The sequence below is a fragment of the Chionomys nivalis genome, chromosome 2 (assembly GCF_950005125.1).
Source record: "Chionomys nivalis chromosome 2, mChiNiv1.1, whole genome shotgun sequence".
Lineage (NCBI taxonomy): Eukaryota > Metazoa > Chordata > Mammalia > Rodentia > Cricetidae > Chionomys > Chionomys nivalis.
In genome coordinates this window covers 115,528,863-115,554,940 of record NC_080087.1, presented here as the reverse complement: position 1 = coordinate 115,554,940, position 26,078 = coordinate 115,528,863, and the positions used below count along the sequence as shown (strand labels likewise).

The 26,078-nt window shown below is 37.7% G+C and overlaps 1 protein-coding gene across 1 annotated transcript in view; it reads left to right on the top strand.

The window, feature by feature from the left end:
* The first annotated feature begins 19,320 nt into the window (after positions 1–19,320).
* Positions 19,321–26,078, top strand: part of Nyap2 (neuronal tyrosine-phosphorylated phosphoinositide-3-kinase adaptor 2) — a 251,439-nt gene continuing 244,681 nt past the window's right edge. The window contains exon 1 of the mRNA XM_057762975.1: positions 19,321–19,876. The gene's annotated coding sequence lies outside the window, so the exon portion shown is untranslated. The remainder of the gene's footprint in view (positions 19,877–26,078) is intronic.

The following is a 26,078-nucleotide window of genomic DNA, read 5'->3' as shown; positions in this document are numbered from 1 at the left end:
TGTTTAAATATTTTGCCCATCATCATCACTGTTGTGACAATCCAATGATATTAGCTATTTTGTAGAAACAACACAAGATAGCAATTTGATTTTTTTATACTTTTTCTAATTTTTCACTTATCTTATTCCTTTTCCAAACATGTTTTCTTTGCGCTTTCAGTTTTATGACTGCAGAGGAGTTTTGCATGGTAGAGAAAAGCTTTATGCAGATAACTTCCCAGGATGTCCTTAAAGGCCCTTGATGATGCCAGTTATCTTAGAAAAGAGGCGAGGAGAGAAGTATGCTTCATGGGAACAGATTGAGGGAGGCTCAGTCCTGTCATAGAATCATGGTGGCGTTCAGCGCTCCTTAAGTAGTAAAGGCCTAAACAACCCAGCCTTGTTGCTGTGCTGAAGGGACACATATGATGGAAATACCTCAGAATTTATTAAAGGCGGCCTGGCATGTCTTGATATGAACAGAGCCTAAGAACAAGTGGCCTAAAGAGAAGAGACTCTGAGTAACTGATATTATCCCTGCCAGGGCTGTGTTGCTGTACGCTAGTACATCCTGCTTACTTCCCATGGAGACCTCTAAATCTTTGGTTCTTCCATTGTGGTACTGAGGAGTGACCCTTAGCCCTCATGCATACTAAGTAAGTGCTATCTCACAGAGCTGTAGCCCCACCTTTCACCATTCTCCCTTGTTCCTCTGTTTGATGATGAGACAGGCCTTGTTAACATTTCCAGGCTCTTCTCAAACTTGGATTCCTACTTCAGCTTGGCAAGTAGCTGAGACCACAGAGCTGCTCCACCAGGCCTGGCTAAGTTCATTGGGAATATTCTGGTGGGACAGATGGAGACTTTTCTCTGGTCTTCAAAATCTTCCATATCCTCATCTTGCAATGGGGGTTCTTCCGTTGTTTGGGCTATGGCTGACTAGTCTTGGTTGGCTTTGAGGGGTTTTTCACTTCCATGGCTGCCTTTTCATTCAGGACAAAGCAAATCTGATGCAGGGGTTGTCTGAACTTCTTTCCAAACAGAGTAATTTTGGAAAGTGCCCTGGATACTTGCTTCTTGAGGCAGGACCTCGTGGTCAGTTCTTCATCTACTGTTGTGAAATGTTATTCTAAGATGTGTTGCATTTGTTTATGATGTGGAACATTTGTTTAATGAAGCAAAGATGCATTGCCTTCTTTTATGTTATATATACTTAACTCTGTGAAACTGTGTTACTTTGCCTATCTAAAACACCTGATTGGTCTAATAAAGAACTGAACAGTCTATAATAAGGCAGTAGAAAGGAAAGGCAGGGCTGGCAGGGAGAGGGAATAAACAGGAGGAGAAATCTGAGAGGAGAAGATTGAGGAGCGAGAAAAGACAGAGAGGAGGACATGAGTAGACAGTTTCCAGCTACACAACAAGTCATGGAGTAAGAACTAAAGGAAGGTGTATATAATATATAAGGCTGGGCAGTAGTGGCGCACGCCTTTAATCCCAGCACTCAGGAAGCAGAGGCAGGTGTATCTCTGTAAGTTTGAGGCCAGCCTGGTCTACAAGAGCTAGTTCCAGGACAGGCTCCAAAAGCTACAGAGAAACCCTGTCTCAAAAAACCAAAAAAAAAAAAAAGTATATATAATATATAGAATAAAGATAAAAACCCAGAGGCAAAAGGTAGATGGGATAATTTAAGTTATCAAAAACTGGCTAGAAATAAGCCAAGCTAAGATTGGGCATTCATAAGTAGAAATAAGACTCAGTGTGATTGATTTGGGACTGAGTAGTGGGCCCCCAAAGAGAAAAAGTTCCAAAAGAGTGTATATATATATGTGTATACACACACATATGTATATATATATATATATATATATATATATATAAAATATTCCAACTACAATCTTACAATCTACAAAGGTAGCCACCATATTCTGGTTAGATTCCACTAAGCCAGAGCAGCAGAGAGGGTCCTTTCTTCCTAAATTTCTGAAAGAATCTAGGAAGGAGTCTCTTTGTCAATTTGCTTAAGTCTATTGTAGTCTTGGTGTTACTGTGGTAAAAGCATATAAAAACTCACTGTGTATCAGTAACTTAGCCTTCCTTAACACAGATTGGGCATTGCATTTAAATAAAACTGCTATTAATTTTTGAAAAGAGAGAAACAATGCAGACAAATAAAACATAATAATTGCCCAATATAAAGCATATGTGAGTTTTACTTTTTTAACAAGAATGAATCTTGAGGTGTCAGACAAATGTTACAGGTCAGTGGATTGCGTTTCCATTTCCAGAATCATCTTGAATTGACACACGTCATGCCTGTGGACATCCCAGTGTTGCTAGCAATCATACGCATGTGTTCTCATTTTCACAGTGAGAAAAAAAATAGGAGCTGAAACTTGTCAAACCAAGCCCTGGTAACCATCACTCAGGAACATCACAGGAACTAGCTACATCTTCATCTTCAGTCCTATTCATTTACCAGGAAAAGGTGTCCTTGCGCCACAGGTGAGTGTTTATCTGCTCATGTCTAGGTGTTCTTTTTGGCTGGGATGATTTGAAACACTCACAAGATCTCCGCTGCATGGTAACTAACTCCACAAGGATTCAGTTGCCATGCAACTGCATGGTGTTCTCCAGAGTACTGCCTTTCTTATGATTACAGAGTGAGGAGCTTTTAGAGTCGTAATAATACCTTACGCTCATGCCAGGCCTTTTACATAAGAAGATCCCAGTAGACTGAATAGAGCTGTTCTTTATGTAAGTCTTTTCACCAAGCACTAAAAATACCCAGGCTTCCAATTTAGCTACATGGCAGCCATCCTCTCCCAGTTAAAATATACAATAGATATTTTGGTAGGAGGTGAAACCAAGGATTGTTCATCAGATTTAAAATGCAAAGATATTTAGGAGGACATAATAAAAAAAAGTCTCTGTTACAAAGTATCTTTGGCACCACATTAAGGAGGCATCTCTATTGACAAGCATTGTGAGGGTACCTTGGGTAGTTTTTGGTCAACAGGACACAAACTAAAATTTTCTGGAAAGAGGGAATCTCAGTGGACTGGCCTGTTGGGAATGATGGTTGGGGACATTTTCTTAATTAATGATTGATGTGGGAAAGCCTTGTCCAGTTTGATTGATGCCAACCCTAGACAGATCCTTCATCTGTGGTCTCTGCTTCAGTTCCTCCAGGTTCCTATTTGGGCCTCTTCCTTGGCTTCCTTGCATGGCGAACTGTTAGTTGTAAGCAGAACAAACCCTGTCCTTCCTGAGTTGGTTTTAGTCACTATTTCTTCATAGCAACCAAAAACCTAGTTAGCCCCTGGACTATCTTTACCTTTAGAAACCCTGAAGGGGACTTCTTTTGGCTTGAGTGTGGAATGGGGCAGTGATTACAAAGAGGAGAAGGTTGGGCATGTTTGAAAGACTCAGGTGTGTAGAAGAAAGCAGTCAACACAGCTTCATAGGCAAAACTTCCTCTCAACATTTGTTCCTGAAACTTTTTCTCTGTCAAATGCCCTGCTTTTCACCTTGTTGAGGATAAGTACACATTCTGTTTAATTGAGTAAGCAGACATTTTGAAAAAAAATCAGGTGTTTTAAGAAGTTATTTTATTTCTTTGTTTATTTGTTGGGTTCCTTTGAGTCAAGGTTTCTCTGTGCAGTCCTGGCTGTCTTGGAACTCGCTCTGCAGACCAAGGTAGACTTGAACTCAGTGATCTGCCTATCTCTGCCTCCTGAGTGCCTCATCACCACCTCCTGGATAAGAGGCTATTCTTAAATTTTTAATTGTGTATATTTATGAGGTAAGGTGTGCTTATGGGTACATGAGTGAAGGCCCTCAAAGAGACCAGAAGTCTGAGTTACTCCTGGGGCTGCAGGTACAAGTGGGTGTGAGCCAGAAGACATGGGTGTTGGAAGCTCAACCTGGGTCTCCTGTAAGAGCTGTAAATGCTATTACCTCTTAACCCTTAACAGCTGACCCATTTTTAGAACTCAAGGTTTTATTTGTTTGCTTGTCTGTGTTTTTAATCAAGAGAACAAAGTTTTCTCTGAATGTAAATAAACTGATGGTTTGCCTGAAAAGGACACTGCTTAGTCTTTTGAAGTAAAATAAAAAAACATTTAAGAGAACAGAACAGAAAGGGTCCTGGTTATTTTAATTATCCAGCTAATTAAAAAAGATTTGAAAGTAAAAGCATTATTTGTAATAACAAAATCGCTTCTTTTCTTGACAGCATGTCTTCTAATGTTCTCTGTCTTCTTTTGAAACCCACTCAGTTTTGGTCCTTCTGTTTCTACTTTGGTTGCTGCAATCTATCAGCACCAGAATTATCCCTATCATGTCTGTTCTGCAGTAATTGTCTAGCGTTAGTGGTTCTTTGAAATTCATAGGGCTCTTCAAATGTATGGCTGTCCTGCTTAAGACAACTTTTTAAGTCTCTTGTGCAGCTAAATTTGACCATGAGTCTAAATTCTGACTGGTAAGATTTGGGTAGTGATGATTCATGCAAACCTCAGGTTGTGATTTCTCCTTTCTTTCTTGAAGTCAAAAAAATGGGCAGTTCCTTTTAGTAGCAAGGACCATGACCATGATCATTTAAAGGTATAGACTGAAATGTGCTTCTATGTCCAGAGACTTTTCATTTAGTCTACACTGAAAGGAATTCAAGTCATAATGAGAGGAGAGAGAGAGAGAGAGAGAGAGAGAGAGAGAGAGAGCAATTATGCATTCAAAGCTTTGCTTTCTGCACCTGAGCCTTGTACTTAGTTCTCTCTGATGTGCACCCACCCCAGCCCTCTTACCATTGATTGTTCAGACCATCAATGAACGATAAAGGAATTATGAAATGAGCTTCCCAGAAAAGAAGCTGGATCTCTACTAAAGACTATATAGAACTTATGACTTCATTAGGATTTTTGTAAGTGAAGAAAGATGAAATGTTTCAGGTCCAGAGCCAAATTATTTTGGGCAGTCTTAAATATTTTTTGCTAACTTCAGTATCTGAAGGACATCTAGCCTTGGAACTATCGGTAAGTCCTTTAGAAACCTGAGTCAGTTATCTTCAGGGTTCTGGCCCTGAGACACTAGCATGCTCCAGTAGATGGTCCTACACTTGCATGCACATGCAGCGATAAAATGAGACAGTGGTTCTATAACAATTTAAAAATAAGAATACATTAGATTTGGAGAGGACGTGGTAGAAGGGATTGATGGGAACTGGACAGGGGGGATGGGGAGTATATTTGTTCAAAAACCATGATGTGCATATATAAATATTAAATAAAATATGTTAATGGATAAATGTACTAACAGATTTCTAGCTGGTAACAACTCAAAGGCTGAGAATGTCATCAGGTATCATTTAATACATGCATTAGAGATGTCTATACTTTGCTTTAACCTACTGGCTTCATATTCACACCCACATAATAAAAGTATCTTGAATTATGACTTTCTTTATTCTATTCTTGTAAAACCTTCATGAAAGTGTTACCACACTGGAATATAATATTTAGCGTAACCTGAGCTTATTCATCCAAGCGACAGTCACTCATATTTGACACCAGAATAAAATCTGTCTTATTCCCTTTATCATGAGAGCTATGTTTTAGCCTGGACTCAGTCTACAACAGTATTTTTCAGTAGCACAGCTTTATCTCTTCAAGTTGACTTAGTGCTGGTTTCTACCATGAAGTTGTCTGATTTATAAATCAAGAAAGACTCTGTGACAAGAATGATTGACTTTGGGAACACAGAACTGGCCTCTTATATTATATACTTGGATTTTGGTTTCTACTTATTATAAGAACCTACCATTTGTATGTTGTCTTTAAAAACATTTAGACAATTATTATAGATAACGGTTTAAGTATTTTATTTAACAGTCTCCATTTAGAATAACTATGGTGACATATAACAGTTCTAATACATAGGTCCTGTATTTTCAATTCACTATTAGGATGGCTACAATGTGTTCCCCTCACAAAATCCATTTAATAAAACTCAGAATGATTATTAAATGAGGAAATGTGATTGCTGCTCAAACCTGATGACTTGAGTTCCATACTTGGAACCCTTACGAAGGGAAGAGGAGAAAACTGGACACAAAAGTGTCCTCTGACCTTTGCAGTCATGCTTTGACAGTAACACCCACACAAAGCATGATGGAAATAGAAAACACTATCCTGAGTGAGGTATCCCAGACCCAAAAAGAGGAACATGGGATGTACTCACTCATAATTGGTTTCTAGCCATAAATAAGGACATTGAGCATATAATTTGTGATCCTAGAGAAGCTAAATAAGAAAGTGAACCCAAAGAAAATCATATAGTCATCCGCCTGGGTAGGGGAAGTAGACAAGATTGCCGGGCAAAAACTGGGAACTTGCGGGTGAGGTGGCATGGGGCTAAGAGGAAATGGGGTGAGAAATGTGAGAAGGGGAGGATGGGAGGAGCTTGGGGGATTGGGATGGTTGGGATATAGGAAAAGTGGATACAGGAGCAGAGAAGTATATATCCTAACTAAGGGAGCCATCTTAGGGTTGGCAAGAGACTTGCTTGACTCTAGAGGGGCTCGCAGGTGTCCAGGGATGTCCCCAGCTGATACCTTGGGCAACTGAGGAGAGGAAACCTGAAATGACCCTATCCTATACTGATGAATATCTTACATATCACCTTAGAACCTTCATCTGGCGATAGATCGAGATAGAGACAGAGACTCAATTTGGAGCAACGGTCTGAGCTCTTAAGGTCCAAATGAGGAACAGAAGGAGGGAGAACATGAGCAAGGAAGTCAGGACCACGAGGGGTGCACCCACCCACTGTGACAGTGGAACTGATCTACTGGGAGCCCACCAAGGCCAGCTGGACTGGGACTGAATAAGCATGGGATGAAATCGGACTCTCTGAACTTGGCGGACAATGAAGGCTGATGAGAAGCCAAGGACAATGGCACTAGGTTTCGATTCTAAAACATGAACTGGCTTTGTGGGAGATTAGCCTGTTTGGATGCTCACCTTCCTGGACCTAGATAGAAGTGGGAGGACCTTGGTCTTCCCACAGGGCAGGAAATTTGGACTGCTCTTCAGTATCGAGAGGGAGTGGGAATGGAGTGGGGGGAGGAGAAGAGGAGTGGGGATGGGGGGAGGGGGCAATATGTGGGAGGAGGGGGAGGGAAATGGGAAACGGGGATCAGGTGGAAATTTTAATTAAAAAAGAATAAAAATAAATAATAATAATAATAAAATAAAAAAAAAAACCAAAAACAAAGCATGTCTTTTTTTTTTTTTTTTTTTTTGGTTTTTCGAGACAGGGTTTCTCTGTGGTTTTGGAGCCTGTCCTGGAACTAGCTCTTGTAGACCAGGCTGGTCTCGAACTCACAGAGATCAGCCTGCCTCTGCCTCCCAAGTGCTGGGATTAAAGGCGTGCGCCACCACCGCCCGGCTGAAGCATGTCTTCTTTCTCCCTTCTCCTCTCCCCTCCCCGCTCTGCTTCTCTCTCTCTCCTCTTACACACACACACACACACACACACACACACACAAACACACACACACACAAAGACACAGACATAATCATGTTAAAGACATAAATACTTTTTACCCAACTTCAAGTTGATGAAGTTTACAAACTGGTAAAAATTAGAATTATGACAATGCATTGATTATTTTATACACACGTATGCTTCGGTGTGTATATATTTGTAAATTTACGTATTTCCCAGGTTGCAATTAGGAATTTAATGAAGTTGAATCTTCGTAGTACCGTTTTATATTTTCCTGTTGGTTGTCTTATTTTAAATGCACCATTAGTGAGTTGAAAACAGTTTCAGATGGTAACTCAACCAACAGGGATCCAGGGGAACTAGAATTCTGTGAAACCTATTCCCTCTCAGGCCAGTTCCATACACTTTGCAGCAACTGTTCACTAAGTGATTTTCCAGAAGAACATACCTAGAAACACATTCTAGCACAAAATTCTCTTTCGTAGATGAAGAGCTCCAAAACTAGCCATATCCCATCTCAACCTGTCCCATGGGGGCCTAGCAGGAGGAAGAACGCCACACAGGAGTCCAACAATGGATTCTAACATCATTATTGTTCATACATCATTTAAATCACACTTTACATGTTCCTTTATTATATACAAAATAGATATTTAAAAATTGATTTTATTTTTGGTTGTGAGTCTAGCCTTTAATGTCTGGGCCATCTTTTTGGCCCGTGTCCCCTCATGAGGCCACCCATGGTAAACATGTGTGATGTTGAGACTGCTCTGCCTTTTGCTAGTTCTTGGGATAGCTGGCCCAGCCCCTCACTGGATGCCAAAGCGAGAGAACTGGCCCTGACTATCAAGGGAGACCATTCCCCAACCCTCCATACACATACTAAGGAGAGATGGTCCTGTTCTTCACCATGGCCTGATGCTGATAGCATGGGCATAGGGGAGCTGGCTCTGTCTCTTGCCTGAGAGGGGCAGATGACCCTAGTGGCCTGTATTGACCAACATAACCACCACCTATACCCACAGCCTGAGTTTGGAGCACCCTAATATCTACCCCATCCAGGAACTGTTGGAGCTCATGCAGGACCCTGTGGAAAGACTTGGAGAAGCTGCAGGATGTCCCAAGAGAAGTTCAGTGATGATGGTGTACCAGAAGGCAGAGACCTTGAACCAGACCAGTGACTCATTGCAATGAACATTTGCAAGTAAAGCTGATAGGACAAACAGGTATACTTTTAAACACACCACAGTTCCCAATGCCATCGGGGCGAATGAAGAGATATTGAAAAGATGGAAAGAGGAGAGAGTGAAGAAGTTTGTTGTTGTTTTGGTTTGGGTTTTGTTATTTCGGTTTTTTGTTTTGCTTTTTTTTATTTATTTATTAAAAATTTCTGCCTCCTCCCCTCCTCTCTTTTCCCTCCCCCTCCCCCTACTCCCCATGCCCCACTCCCCTCCTCCTCCAGTCCAAAGAGCAGTCAGGGTTCTCTGCCCTGTAGGCAGTCCAAGGTCCTCCCCCCTCCATCCAGGTCTAGGCAGGTGAGCATCCAAACAGGCTAGGCTCCCACAAAGCCAGTGCATGCAGTAGGATCAAAACCCAGTATCATTGTCCTTGGCTTCTCAGCAGCCCTCATTGTCCACCATATTCAGAGAGTCCAGTTTTACATGGGATGTACTCACTCATAATTGGTTTTTAGCCATAAATATAGGACATTGAGCCTATAATTCATGATCCTAGAGAAGCTAAATAAGAAGGTGAACCCAAAGAAAAACATATAGTTATGCTCCTGGATATTGGAAGTAGACAAGATTTTTGTTTTGCTTTTTGTGTTTTTGTTTTGGTTTGATTTTTTTTTTCAAAAATTTTTATTCGAGGGCCTCTCTAAGGAGGAGGGGGGACATGTAAGATTGGAGGTGAGCAGAATTGGGGTGGTTGACGTGAAATTTCCATAGATTCAATTTAGAAATCATTTAAAATTTAATTTTAAATGCTTTTCTACATAGTTGTGCTATGTAATGTAATATGATGCCTTTAATGCAATGTACCTATTATTTTGATAAGACTGTTGTCTTTTGATACAGTCAGAGTAGGCTATAACTCTTACTTTACTATCATGGATTACAAATATAAATTTATTGAAATAACTCATTCTAGTATCAGTGTATTGCTGAAAATTTAGCAGAGGTCTCAAAATGCAACCTGTTTTTAGTCCACTTGGTCCATGTAATGGGCATGAAGATGTCGCCTTCTGTATTCCATTTACCTCAGTCAAGACCTGCGCATTATATGTCCGTGTGTGATTCTTCTACCAAAAAAATGTTTTCTCAAATATATTCCTTCTTCTGCTATACTGTTTGAGTCATTAAAAACCGTGGTTGGTAGCAATAGGAAAAGTATAGAGGAGGAGTGAAGAGAGAGGAGGAGAGGGGAAGAAGGGAAGAGGATAATTGGGAGGAAGGAGGTCTGTTGCTCCCCTTTTACATTTTTTTAAGTGACACTTGCTGATGCCTGTCATTCTTAGCTCCTGAAATAGAGCTGCCTTCTCCCTAGAATTTTATTATAATCGCAGAAACAGACAATAAACACACCATTAAGTGTATTATCAAGTCAATGATATATAATAGAATGCATGAAAGATAATAAACTGGGGTTATAAGAGCTCATGTTTGTTTTGGAGATTCTCAATTATTTAATTTTCATAGCACTATCTGGCAGATACTATTACATCTGTACCAGTGAGGAAGCTGAACCACACAGGAGGCAAACAATTGCTCGAATTTCTGTAGACCGAGACTACAGTGGAACTATACAGCCCTCAATGCGAACTCTTTAGAGTGAAGGCAATGGCATTGAGGGAGCAAGTGAATCTGAGGACTTTGAAACTCTGTCCAAGTATATGTTGCATTCTAACCTAGATTCAGTTTATGGTCATGTTTCATGAATGTGCTGAGGATTCCAGTCTTGATTCAATGAACAACCGTCCATAGTCTCATTCATGTGCCTTAAACTTCCCTCTGATAACTATAATTAGATGAAATGATCTAAGTGAGGTAAAGAAACAAGACTTTCAAGGACTCTGTTGTACACTCCAGTTTTCACTGGTTCTTCCGTCTCTTTAATTACTGATGGATGTTTTCAAATACTTTCTCACTCTGTGTGAATGCAAGCAATACTACAATGTCCCCATTCTCCTGAGATATTCAGAGGATTTGATGCTGCAGAAGTTGAAAGGGAGGCCAAGAGGCCACTCTGTATCATGTAAAACTGATATAGAAAACCAAACCTTTCACCAGCTGGGCAGAGGCTGAACTGAGTTATCAATATTTTCCTTAGACAAGTTGTGTTTTCACTTGAAGTCATCTTCTTTAACTTTGAAGTTATCTCTATGATTCTATATGATCAGTGTGCCCAGGCTTACCTGAGTTCCCTCTTTAATGCAGACAATGCCAGCTCAATAACACAATGTAAGTTTCCCATCCTACAAAACCTCCTATTCCAGCCTTCTCACTGCAGAAATAAGAGAAAATCTAGTTTCCAAAGAGGATAGTTTCAGGGGGACACTGTGGAAGTTAGAATTTTGCATTTTGTTTCAATTTGCCTTATCAAATTATTTAAAACTAGTATATACTTGTAAAAATTGAAACAACTTCTAAATCTATTTTAAAGAAATATAAATATACCACTACCCAGTATTAAAAAATTAGGCCTTACCATTTTTCTGCATTAAACATTTCCTTGTTAATATAATAGTTGTATAACCTCAAGTAAATCAATTTAATTCTCTTTGCCTCAAGATTCCAATTTGTAAAATGAGAGGAATTAGAGTGCCCATCTCATGAGATCAGTATGGTTATGGAATGGGTGAGTTAATGGAAGTACAGCACACGGTGAACATTGCAAATGTGTTTGCTGACAGTGTTGTTATCATGAATGTTATTCTTGTACATAATTACTGTTATTATTATATGTGATGTACTGGTATGTTATTTTTCATAGAAATTAGTTTTTCAATTACTTTGTTTAATGTCTCCTATCCATAGGTATTGAAGTGTGAACAGGGATGCAAAGGAAGCAAATGCATGCAAATCTCCTGTCTCCATGGGGCTTCCGTCTTAGAAAAAAATTTCAAAAGTAAAAATAACTATAAAACTTACAGTGAATGTGGTAGCTTGAATATAATTGCCTACATAAGCTCATAGGGTATGGCACCATTAGGAGGTGTAGCTTTGTTGGAATACATACAGCCCTGCTGGAAAAAGTATGTAACTGTGGAGGTGGACTCTGAGGTTTCATGTATGTTCAAGCCATGTCCAGTGATTCAGTTCACTTCCTGTTTTCCTCAGATCAGGACAGAGAATTATCATTTCCTTCTCCAGCACCACATCTGCGTGCACACCACCATGTCCTGCCATGATGATAATAGACTATTGAAAATGTAAAGCCACCCCAATTTAATGTTTTGCTTCAAACAATTTGCTGTGGTCATGATGTCTCTTCACAGCAATAGAAACCATAAATAAGACAATCAATACATATAAACAAATGGTAAAATGTATTTTTGAAAAATTAGTGTGGTTGGTATGATGAGTGACTGTGTTGGTTTTCTTTTTCAGAATAGAAAATCAGGAAGAGAAGTCGGAATCAGAATATAAAGACTTGGAGTGAGATCTGGGGCTTCCCAAATTTAGAACTCAAAAATTTTAAAAAAGACAAAAATATCAAAAATAGGAGAGCTCTGAAATAAAAGGAAAACCAAAAATGGTAGGTTATAGAAGATTAGGTAAAGTAATATTTCAAGTGAGATAATGAAAGAAAAACGCTGTTTGAATTTTGTAACATAACCAAATGGTAACTTGTCAAAGACATATTTAATATTAGCTGTCTTTTCCATTATGCTTCCTGTTACTGTTATGAAATGTGTTAGAGAGGAGGGTGCTGTTTGGAGGGAGGCATGAGAGAAGGTAATGAGATTGAATACAGCCAATGTGCATGATATACTGGAATGAAAATTTTACTAATCTTTATAATAAACAGGTTTTATGCTCTTATCACTGCCAAGGCAAGTAGAGGCTCCATGTCTTGTGCATTGCAACATGAATATGGATAAGGGAAGCAGTTCAGTAATATGGCATTTGTAAGGACAGTGCCCATGCCCCACTCCTCGTAATTCAGGGAAACAAAGGTATTTTTATAGGTGTTGGGAACCATTAAACTTTACATTTTCTAGGATATATAAGCAGAAAGCTTTCAAACTGCTGCTATTATTAAACATGAAATGCCTTAACCATAGAGCGTTGCACTTATTTCATACTTAAAGTAGAAGTAATACTTTACTGGCTGTGCCCACTGCAACAGTAAAACGCTATCAGATTGACGTGCGTTTTAACGGAGTATGCTCACATAACTGTCCATTCTTCCTCCTCTACATCAGTATGACAGTTATTAAAACCTGACTCATTGCTGATTTAATTTACTTTTTAGTCTTATTAAAATTAATCATCATTTCCTCTACTTATTTCCCATCTTATTTTCTTATTTAATGATTGATGCATTTCTGGTACTTATATTGTCTACTACTTCAAGGATTGCTTGTTGTATGTATATAATGATTTTTAAAGATATTATAGACATGTATAACTGGTAGATCTCATATATATTGTACTACAAATAATTTCACAGGTTTTACTTAAATTTACCCTGTAATATTTCTTCCTTAATTGTATTGAATATTTATGGATTATTTTTCTTGATTTTCATTCAGGTTTTTTTGTCTTTTATGTTATAATTTGATCGACCATTTCTAGGTTTTCTTTCTTTCCTTCTTTCCCTCCTTCCTTTCTTTTTCTCTTTATTTCCCTCTGTCTTTTCTTTCTATTATCTATCTTGAATATATCAACTATAAATGTCTATCAATTATCCTCATCATGAATCTGCACACTATTTATCAACCATGAATCTATTTATCATCTACCTATCATCTATCTAACATCTATCATATATCTGTTTATCTGCCTGCCTATCAGCCTGCCTGTATGTCATCTTTTTGTCTCTTCCTCTCCATAGTCACCTCTTCCCTTATATGAGTACAATGAAGAGTGCCATTGTCTGAGCCTGACATTATTGGCAACCTGATATCTGGCCCCTATTCTCTGAAACTTGGAGAAATCACTTTCTGTTGTTTAAAACAGTCAATCTATGGTGTTAATTCTATGGGATCTATTTATAGCATCCCAAACTGACTAAAGAGTCTGTGAAGTGACATAGACCACTCTATATTTAAGAAGACCCCAAATAATATTCACAGGGAGGTTTTGTATATACTACACTTTGAGTTACAAATGTCTAGATTCATTTTTATAACATGAATTAGGAAGCATCTATATATATGAATCCATTTGCATTTCTCTGTTTAGTTTCATTCTTAAAATGCATGCTTGTTGTGTAATATAACACCTATCATGCTTTTCTTAGACTTTTTAACCTCTTCTATTGATTTACAGTCTTACCCTGTACAAGTAAATCAATGTAGTTTTATAGGTATTTTAATAGTCAGTTAAGGACTTATGTGCCAATAGCTATCAAATTCCCTCATTATCAATTTTATTCAAATTTAAGTCACTTTGACTATAATGAATTTATAAAAACATAACTTTATAAAATTGATTCTACCTATTGCAGAAGAGGCACCTCTATCTCCACAATAGTGCCTTCATACCTCCATTATACACTGCACCTCCCTATCTATCTATCTATCTATCTATCTATCTATCTATCTATCTATCTATCTATCTATCTATCTATTCCCACAGGCAATGATACTTGGGTACTAAGTTTTTTAGATGTAATTAGGTTTAGATAATGTTGAGAGAGTAAGGACCTGAGAAACTTGATTTGTTGATTAATATGAAGAGGAAGAGATACCAGCCCCTTCTTCTCAGCAAGCTAGAAAGGGTCCTCATGAGGAGAAATGTCTACCAGCACCTTCACCTTGGCCTTGAGAACTAGAAATGTGTGCGGCATACAGAGTGTGGTATTTTCTTGCAAACTTCATCCCTAACAGAGTATTTCAAAAGAACATTAGTGTCCTCTTTAAATAGAAGCCACATGTTTGTACACTAGCAACTATTCATGTGTAGTCCTTTATCGTTTCTAGTTAATTTCATATTGGAAGTCTTTGAATTTTCTGGTGGAAAAGTGTGGATTTTCCTTAAGCATTTAGGGTTTGATTTATTACTTTTATTTTAAAATATTCATTTATAAATTCACCCTTAAGATGATCTTTTTATGTTCATCACATAGGTGCTTTGAATTTTGTACTTGTGTGCAGAATATGCCATCTGTTGAGGCTTGGGGTTTTGTCTCCATTCAGCAAATCTTCAGCTGTGGTGGGATATAGTCACTGTGCTGGGACTCTAGGGATAGACAGCAAAATGGCATTCCTTGAGAAGTTTTACAGGGGCACACGTGAAGAATCAGGCAGTCTATGTTCTGCAGTGTATGACAAAACTCTCATGACTGTAATTTTAATCATTCACTGGATATTTCATAAAGCATACAGCAATTACACATTTTTTCACTGTAGTGAGTTAGAGCAGGCTTTGAAGGGCAAGAAATCTGGAGGAGACATTACCCATTTGAAGAGAGAATTTGGAGGGTTGGAATACAGGTGTCTGCTTCACTGGTCACATGGTGTCTTTTTATTAGAAATTTTAAAACTCTGAAAATAGAGATGAAAACATCTCTATTTATAAACCTTCACTAAAGCATAACCATTTGTTCAAACGAAGCAGTGGTGTCTGTTTCTGTTATCTTTTTACCTGTCTTACCATGTGAATATACCGCAGAATATCAGTGTGTCCCCAGATGCTGTAAGTGTAGTTTTGTGAGTATTATTACACTATTAGTCATTATGTAGTCATCAAGTACCTGGGTTGGACAGTACCTGTACCACACACAGCTCACCAGCTCCTATATGGGTCATCATTCTGACTTCTGCTGACATCTAAGTTTTTACAGACAAAATAAAGAAGGGGAAATGGTTCTTATTCTCTCAAAACTTTCTTCTCCTGCTGGTTCTGGTTGGCTTAGACAACTTAATGGCTGGGGAAAATATTAGCTTTGGATTTAGTGTAATAACTTTGTTATAACAGGGTTTTATCTTCCTAAACTGATTGAAATGAATAAGAGAAGGAACACAAACCACACAAAAATACTAAAAAGGGCTTGCTAAAGACTATGACAAAACTTCAGAGAATGATTGGAGATAAATTTTAGGCAGCTAGATTGTTTTATGCCAGTTATTAGTTTTATCATTTATGCCACTCTGACACATAAATATATTCTAGCTATCTGGCTGGTTTATAGTATAAGACACATTTCCAGAATTCTCCTCTCTGCCAGAGTTTATTGAAGTAATCTATTTAACCCATAAAACACCAAATCCTTTTAGCAGTATGACAAAAAGAGGTGACTTTACCCTGACTCAAGAACTTTTAGAAAATTTTCATTTACAAGACATCCAATATCTGGATTCCTAGAAATACTAGAGACACTTAGCCACTCTGTAAAGATAGGAAAAAATCATCACATAGTTAAACATTGAGATTTGGGTTCTTTATACATCTTTATCCTGATAAAGATTTTCCAATTTAATTTTTCTTGATGTGTATTTCCCTGACATGAAGCTGCATTTGGATCTAAGATTATTTGAATACTATCAACAGGTCATTTCTGTTTTACTCATTGTCATTTGAAGAAATCGTTCTAGGAACCAAACCTCAAAGGTGACACAAAATCCTACACACTAATACATCTCCAGATACAAAGTTGTCCGATGAGTACACTGTGGCAGATTGAAGGCCGTGTGGGATTGAGCATATGAGCAATGGTGGAACATATTTTGGAAGGTCAGGGAAAAAAGGATGTAAATAAACATTGGAAAGAATGGAGAAAGGAAAGAAAAGAGGTGGAAGAAGAAATGGAAGGAAGGGAGATAAGAAGAGTCAGAAGAGAGAAAAGAAGAAAAAATGAAGGAGAGGAGGGAGGGAATAAAGAAGGAGATATAAAAGAAAGAAGTAAGGGCCCGCCAATATCATACATTTCCCAACACTGGAAATGTACACTTTTAAGATCTATGTGCTATGTTTATCACTTACTTATCTTCTTTTGATATTAAAACCAACCTTTCCTTTTATGCTTGGCAATCATCAACCATTACACACACAGAGACAGACACACACACACATCATTGTGTGGGGATTTTTCTCTGGCATGGAGTCAAAGTGACAAACTCACTGTGCTAGACTGTGAGAATAAGAATCATTGGTTTCTACTTGATTTCTACTCATGATTATCTGGCAGTACCCATGGCAAGTCATTTCATTTGACTGAGTACTGTTTATCCATACACGTAGAGGGATTTAATCTCTTTTAATTTTTTGCACTCTATAGTTCAAAGTATATCCATCTAAACCTACTTAAATTATCAGTCATGATGAAAATATTTCCACTCCCCAAAACATCTGTCATATGATCTCCTTATTAAAAAAAAAAAGACAACTTTTCAACTTTGGCTCTGTGATGAAAGACAACTTTTATGAGAGCACTTTACTACCAAAAATAATGACTCATTAGCAAACCTCTTGATTACGGTATGGGCTCTGTTGCCAGGTTGTAAGTGGTACTTGAGTCTGTTTACTGAGATGTGCTAAGGTTTTAACACAAGACGGGGGACTGGCTGGGAAAGGGAGGGGAAATATTTGACAAAGACCCATCTGATCTGGTTTTTTTCCTTCCCCACCTATACTCCCCTGTCTATTTTGCATATATCTAGTCTTCCAGGACATCTCATTACATTTACTGGAATCCTGGTCCATTCAAAAGCTAGATATGCAGAGACCTGAAAAACCATGGTGAGCCATAAAATGTATGTTAGAGAATGTCAAGTTACATAGAGAAATATATATTAAGGATATACACCGCAATATAATGTGTTGGTTTTATTTCTCTCTAGATACTTGTAAGTTAAACTCACAAAGCAAGACATATGAAATCATAGCACAGTCCTACTTGTCATTTAAGTATTAGGAAGGTGACCTCAAGAATAGTGCTTTTATGGTTTATTGGAACATAAGAATATTTTATGGAATTACTTATGAATCGAGATGTTTAATTAGAAGGAGAGCAGCCCGCAAGCAGCAGCCATTTACAATAAAAGTTGCTGGGGGAGAGTGACTTGAAAAAAATAGAGAGAGGTCTGTGCAATAGTGTGGACACATTTTCTCATGCAAAAATCCTTTTAGCCCATATGAAGCATAAACTGATTTCTTATTATTTGTTTTACCAGAGTACTCATTTATTTATCCCTTCCCTCTCATCATCCTTTCCTACTTCTCCCTTCATTCCTTTATCTTTCTTCTTGTCTCGTCATTATGCAGAATAAGACCCAGGAATTATCATGTTACACCATACACAAACTTAACATATTTTTAAAATCTATTTTCATCATTTACTCTGGGGAAAAGCAAGCTTGAAAAATTGTATTTGTCTCATATATATATGTGTGTTTATACACACACACATAAGTATATATATATATATATATATACAAGTATTTAAATATATTGTGAATGTGTGGACACAAGTATATACACATCTGTCAATCATAGCACATAACATAAATTAAACACACAACTTCAGTGGAATATTAAGAAAAGAATCCAGAAGCTCTTTGGGAAAGGCAAGAAATAGAATGACTTTAAAGCATGTCTGCAGGAGTCTGAAGGAGTGAGAAGTCCGTATGCCATAATCACTGTGCATTTTACTTTGGTTAAAACATTGCGGTCCCAGGGAGACCTTTGTTCTGTGTACGTGCGCTGTGCACGTTCTTTCCAAGTGGGCTAGTTTTGTTCTCATGCCATGGGAGCAGGTGGCATCAAGCTGTTTTGATGAGGTTAAAAGGCTCCTCCCCCCCTCTCCGAAAGCAGCAGCCTGAAGTACGTCAGCAGTAATTGTGTGCATGGCTCTGCTGTGCAGGGTGGGTGGAGGCAAAATTGATATCAAATAAGGGCATTAAACTGGGATCCGAGAGTTCCGTCTAAGTTGTTGCTCATTTTTATTAGCCCCACTGGGAGGAACGCCTCATAACTTAAATATTCTCCATACAAGAACAATAATTCTGATGGATTTAAATTTTCTTTTTCAAAAGGATGGATTTAGAGCTAAATAGTGGATATAAATGGAAAGGTTTCTTTATCCTCTTTTGATTTTGTTATTGACATATCAGACTTTAGCTCAGTTAGATAAAAGAGACGCGTTCTGTTGCTTGGATGGGAGGCCTTTAATGAGGATGGGAGCCCCCGGGGAGCCGAAATCGGTGCAGCTTTCGGGTTTCTTGCTGTTTCTCCAGTCTTTCTGTCTCCCTTTGCAGAGGGCCTAGGGTGTGGGAACTATCCAAGGTGCTAGTATGCTGGCAGCGTTGCCCTTCAATGCAGGCGGATTGCAGAAGCAGAGGAGAGAGATTACTGCTTATTTCAGAAGGTAGGTTCTTTGTTCCAGAATCCCTGATTAATCAGCAGCAGCAGCATCAACAGACTAAGGCAGCTGGAGAGAAGAGAGAAGCAGGAAGGGAGGGAGTCCGGGGAAGGGAGGGAGGGAGGGAGGGAAGGAGGGGGGGAGAGAGAGAGAGAGAGAGAGAGAGAGAGAGAGAGAGAGAGAGAGAGAGAGAGAGAGAGAGAGAGAACATATACACCACAGCCAGAGCAAGCTGGTTGTCATGGGGGAGGGATGATGCTACAAGCTAGGCTTCTCCAAACCTTCTGTATGTATGCAACGGGAAAAAGCATCTTCTTTGGGGCTGGAAGAAGACATTTAGAGAGGATGTGACTGATTTTTGTTTCCATTTATTTTTGTCTTTGCAGAACATGATCAAATGAGTTACCTTAGCCAGCTTGGTGACTGCTTCAGGTCTGGTAGTCATCTGTGTAGCAAAGTGGGTAAAATCATTCAATTTCTTCCCTGCTGGCCCTGGAAGGAGAGGGGCTGTGCGCTCATCCCCACCCATTAGCTATGCCCTCTTTTCTCCGAATGTCGATTTAAGGCAGCAAGCAGCTGTCTTCTCCACAGCATCTTCCTAGCAAACTTTAAAGGGCATTTTATCCAATAGAAAGAACATCGAAAAATGCTCTGGTCTCTAGTGCTGAAGAATCTCGGATTCGACAGTTTTCCCATCCAGATATAATGCACTTTAATTGAAGAAAAGCCGAACTGAGCTACAAGTCTGTTTCTTATGGTGCTGGATCACTCCTACCGAACTGCCCCAAGACCAGTCCTGAGAAAGGGCTCTGACAGACCCAAGTCACCTGTGCACTTAGCTTTCCCTGGGGACTTAAATTTGGTATGTATCTCATTTTTTCAGCTTTTATAAGCATGCTAATTGAATCTAGAACTAAATAGAGGAAGCAATTGGTTATGAAATGGGATGGATTTTAGTTAGGGATACTTAATGCTGAAGTTTGCATGTTTTATTAGGTGGAGCAGAAATAAAGATATAGCATGGGCATTCACAGTGTTCGTGAGCCCCTGGCTATTTTTAATCCCTTACCCACTTAGTGATTACCATGGAAATGTTAAATAGATCTTCATTAGTAAAATAGGCTGTGGTGAAATATAACAAGAATTTGAAGTATTTCCATGTCATTAATTGCTATTCAAGTTGTGCATGCTGCTATTTGTCTTAATTCTATACCATAAATATTTTACAACAAGCTCAGTTCATTGGTGTCATCAGTGAGAGCCTGGTTTTGCATTTTCAGAAAGAGGATATATGCTTTACCACAAAATATCCAAATTGCTAGACATACTTAGAAGCTGAAGCTGCTTGTTTTATGGATGACTCCAGATAGACATTTTCCTGAAAATGTGTTTTAATATCAGTCACTATTAGGAAGATTTCACTAGTCTTGCCAAAATGTACATCTTCTGGAGAACTTTAGGTTGACTGGTTTTACTTGGGACATGTACTTATTTCATTGGAGTATCTCCCTTCTGATTTTCCAAATTACCCAGGAATACTTTCAATATTTGAAATGTAGGAATTGCATGTCTGAGAAAACATTGCATTTAAAAAATTTCATCTCTCTAGAAAAATACTAAAGTTGTTTTGGTACTAAAGGAGTACATTTTAAAATAGTGAAAAATATAAAGGCATTTAATGGAAGAGGTTAAGTGGTATAATTTTGATAATTTTAATATCCACAAATTTATAATAAATTAGTATGGAATGATAAATAGAGAGAAAGAACAAAATTAATCTCCTAACTTTTCATGTTCTGGACATGGTCCAATTTGTTTGATATATTGTTCAGTGTTAACTTAAAAATTAGTGAACAAACAAGAACCAGATATGTACAAATGCTTTGTTTTTGAAAGTAGAACATATTTTGTCCAGCTCAGTGAAGGAGGGACTTCTGTAAAAGGCAGTTAATATTTAAGAAACTGTGAATACAGACCTGTGGAAAATGTTGCAACTTTATAGGGGACAAGCAGAGATATAAAACCTGATTGGTTTGTAAAGTTGTGCACAAGTGTCAAATCTCAGGGAAAAGAATGGTGGCTATTCTTGAAAATCGATCAATCAGTCATAGACTATCAACTCAATTAGATGGCTTCCATTGTAGCTCCAGTCAGCAATTTATTAAACTGACCCCGTATGCTTTGCAAATACTGCCTGGTAAGCGTCTGGAACCAATTGGCCCAAGGCTCCACAAAGTCCCTTAGCCACTGGCACCCTGCTTGAGCCTCTACTATTAGAGAGGATGTAGCCAATCTTTTAAGACCTTTGGTTAAAGACTGCATGACAACCTGGAAATTAGAGAGATGCCTGATACATGATGCTATTGCATTTGCATGATTTATACCCATTTCCCAATTTGGAGGAAGGGGGGTCCTGGAGAAAAATCCATGCAAAGAAATCTGCTTTCTGAGAAAGAAGTAATCAGTGCCTTTGTAGTTACTCCTGCAGGCTTTCTTGGTGGTAACTTCTCTCCCCATTTTGTGCAGAACAGCTGCGTTTTGAGATCACTGAGAATGAGAATATGAATGTGAGCATTTGTGGGGTAAAGGAGAGGATTCCAAGCACAAATCAAAATCTCTGACACTAGTATTTGACAGTCTGTAAGTCTCTGATTGTAGAAACAATTTTGACATGGTTTGCATGGTTTATGGGTTTTAACTGTGCTAGCTAGTCTTGATTTGATTCTAGTCTATGAAGTTAGCAAATTTCAGATAAGAATTTGCATGTACATTTAACATATGTATGTGAAGTCTGATTATTTAATACTTATATTTTTATATGCACCATGTGGTGTGTGATTTTAGATTGGTAGAAGTAGATTCAAATAATGAAAAAAATAGTTTTATTAATCCTGTACAATTTAACAACACAACACAATAAAAAAAATCTAGTCAAAATCACCTGGGGAAACATTCTTTGGACCTAACCCCTAGAATTCTCCATCTCAGGAAAGATGAAATGATAAGAATGAGAGGGAGAATCAAATTTTAATAATTCAAATTCCAAAACTTTGTATAGAATTAAGACAAATATCCTTTGAAAACCTCAAAAAATGTATAAAGAACAGAAGTGAGGAATCTGCAAAGGTGAGTATAAAGTAAGGGTCAAGAATCCAGCCTTCATCAAGGCATTTGTTCTCTTCTATGTATTAGGTTGCTTCAGCAGATCACAAATCACATCATGATAACAGCCTAAAATGAACCTTACCTCATTCTGGTCATAGAAATATCTTTCAGTATGTATTGTGGCCCAATATTTAGACATTCTTATGAGACTTTAAATATGTGGAAACAATTAACTCCCAAATTAGATTTGTTTTTCATTCTCGATCACTCAATATAGGCAACAAAATCAAGACTAAAGAAATTGACACCAATCTGTATCTTTGAAAAGCCAAATCTCATATAGAAAAGAGAATAATTCTAGAAATGTGGGGTAAATTGTTTAGGAAGAAAAACAGGAGGCTAGTGGACTGGTTCACTCAGAGGATGTTGGTACATGTGAGACTCTTACCTGGGTAAGTGGAAGTATCAGGTTTATCACAGGGTTCATTCTTATTGAGTGAGCGTTCATATCTGTCAGGTCCACCCTGACAGAGCTAGAGTGGTAAATTAACAATGCAGGAGATTACACTAACTGAGGAATTAGTTCAGAATTTTAAACAAAGTGGGGAGAGATGCGAGATGCTTAGACGTAGATGAGAAAGAGCCAGGCAGCCTAAATATTCATTTGACTCTTTCTGTGTGACTTCTCTCACATACCAGCCTGTGTCTTTGAGGAACTGAATCTCACCATGAGTTGGTGCTATAATAAATACACTCTGTGAACTGACACACTGGGTGTCTTCATTGGTGGAAGAAAAACGCTACATAAGCACATGATCGTGGGGAAATTTGTATGCATTTATTTTTCAAAAATGCTCCCTATTTTTAAATTTCTCTTTAACACTCAGCATTACAGGACGGCTTAGCACTCAAGTTTTCTTGATTAAAGTATCAGCTTTAAAAAGGAAAAAAAATGAAGTGGGAATTTTATAATTTTATGTTTCCATTGATTTTATTTGAACCTACATGATTTTGCTGTGTGTTTGGTAATGGAGAGTTTTATGTCTATGTGAACATTTGTGACAAATTAATATCACTATCAGCTTTTCATTCAGCGCTGCTCAAGACCAATGATGCTTGTATAAAATATACATGGAGAAAACTCAATTCAAAGTTAAATCCTTAGTTTATATTTATTTACCATGCTAAGAATTTAATTAGTGCATTTTAGTTAAGTCAGTTCTCAAATTTTAGAAAGTGTCACAATAATGCACAATGAAATCTTTGTGAAGGGTGTGGTCAATAGGTTATAAGTAACAAAGTGAAAAAGTAGTGTAAAATGAAAAGCTGAAAAAATAGCCACTTTAATATTTAATCCAATATTTGTGGCTTTGGTAAGATCAGACATGATTGTAGGCACGGTAATCTAAATATTAAATTAACAGAATCGCTGGAAAATACAAAGCATAGAAGTATCAGAAGTCATAAAATAGAGACCCAAATTTCACTGTGTATTGCATGGGATTCTGATTTTGTCATTTAACCTACTAACCTAGGAAAATTCCTGACATGATTTTCAGATTTAGCCACAAATTCCAATAAACACATACATAGGCCTGCACTGTTTGGATCAGTGCTGGGGCTTCCAAAGCAAGCATATCTACTCTTAGAGTGAAGATGCATTGCTCCAAGAATATAGATAGGCAACGAAAGTCTCTTGTTCATTTTAAACAAAAAATTGGTTCACAAAATTGTTGGTGGTCATAAGAAGGGAGAGATTCTCCTTCAATCTTATGCATTCTATTGTTTCTATGTCTAATTAGAAGTCAAGTAAGGGAGGTGGTCGCTGATTGAGAAAACTCTAAAGATGCTACATAGAACACAAGAACCCGGTTGTATTTTAATAATACTTCCTAAGAAACCAACTGTGAAATTCTGTGTCTGTTTAAACAGAATTACAATTTTAGAGGCAGGAAATACATCCAAGTCTTAGATGAGCTAGATGGAACATATCTAACTCAGCATTTATCTTATATAAGTATGCATTCTGAAAACACATTTATGATGTACTGGATTTTCTTGCTTATTACAGTAAATGGTAGCAGTTGTAACAAGGTAGATGATTAAAATATTTCAATTTTCTGTAAGATAACTGTGATGCATTCATCTGAAACATATCTTTCAGCTTGGAAAGTCAAAGTTGGAAGGTTTAAGATGGAATGAGCACTGTAATCCATAGATGCCAGTGCCATTGTTTTCTAGATTTAGACAGTGGGAAGTGGCATACATAAGAGTCTGGATAAATTATTATTATTTTTTTAAAAAAAATATTTATTTATTTATTTATTATATATATAATGTTCTGTCTGTGTATATGCCTGAAGGCCAGAAGAGGGCACCAGACCTCATTACAGATGGTTGTGAGCCACCGTGTGGTTGCTGGGAATTGAACTCAGGACCTTTGGAAGAGCAGGCAATGCTCTTAACCTTTGAGCCATGTCTTCAACCCCGATAAATTATTTTGTTAACGAAGAAATATGTTGTCTCCTAACTTTGCCATAATATGAACATCTGTGATGAAGGAAGTGATGTTGTCTTAAATATTCTATCCATGTGTTTCAAAGTAAAATTAGTTTATCAGGGAGCCATGTTGTTAAGTATAATAATTTCCAGAGTTGTTCACTGATAGAGCCTGCATGATGGTTCAGAGGTAGAGGCTCTTGTGTGTGGCTTTATGACATGAGTTCCAACATCAGATCCTACAGGTGGTAGGAGAGAATTGACTACTGAGAGTTGATTTTTGACCTCTATATTAATGCTGTGGAAAACATGCCTGAATACAAACACAATACCTACATACATACATACATACATACACACACCAACACAAATAAACATATATATATGCATATACACACAATAAAATAAATTAATAATAATTTTTTAAAAAAGTATATTTTAAACACCAATAGGGGGTGGGTGACTGATGGCTTTTCTGATAAAGGCACTTGCCACCAAGCCTGACAACCTGAGTTAGACCCCCATGACCCCCCACATGATAGGGCAGATAAGCCAGTCACTTCAAAACGTCCTCTGATCTTTACTTAGAAGTTATGGCATCATATTCCCCTCCATTAAAAAAAATCCACAGCTTAATGTAATAAAATGTTTGATTTAAAAGGAGTTTGTGAGAGGCTTTCATAGCAATATCGCTACAGGGCTTACTGAGCACACACATTTTAAACCAGATCCTTATGACATAGTCCATTCCAACTGCCATGTTTTTTTTTAAATGTAAAGAGAAGCTTAAAGATATTAGTTAATACAAAACCCTAGACATAGAAATAATATATTTGAGACTTTTAGAGCACATGGAAAAACTTGCAACTCTTCCCTACAGAACTTTTGCAGAGTCCCTGTACATTACAAACTAATTTCTGTGAAGACCAGCAGACAAAATACTATGAGCTTAATCATTGACAGGCTGCTAATCTTATTTTAAAGACCTTGTGTCAATGTTGAGATGCTATACCTGTTTATCCTCAAAAATGGTGGCAATAAGAATTCACAGCCAGCTAATGATGTAAACAATATGAGAGTCAGATAAGATGTAATTATTATTATTCTAGTCTTCTCCTGCCATGTGACATCTAGATGATTATACTTTGGCATTCCTCAGTGCCTTGTGTGTAGCAAGTGCCCAACAGATTCTTAAATAGATGGGCGATCATATGACTGACTACCTTCCTGCAGGTGGGTATAGGCACATACATAAACATGTAACCCATTTTCATAATATAGAGTTTGACTTGACAATACAGTTGATTTTCATCTAAAAAAATCTATGCAAGTTAAAAAGACATTTTTTCATGTATAAATATTTTGCAATAATATAATTCCACATTTTCTCAGAAAAACAGCAATTTAAACTCCATGTAACTTGAAATGCCATTGGTAATGATAATTAATGATCAAAACAG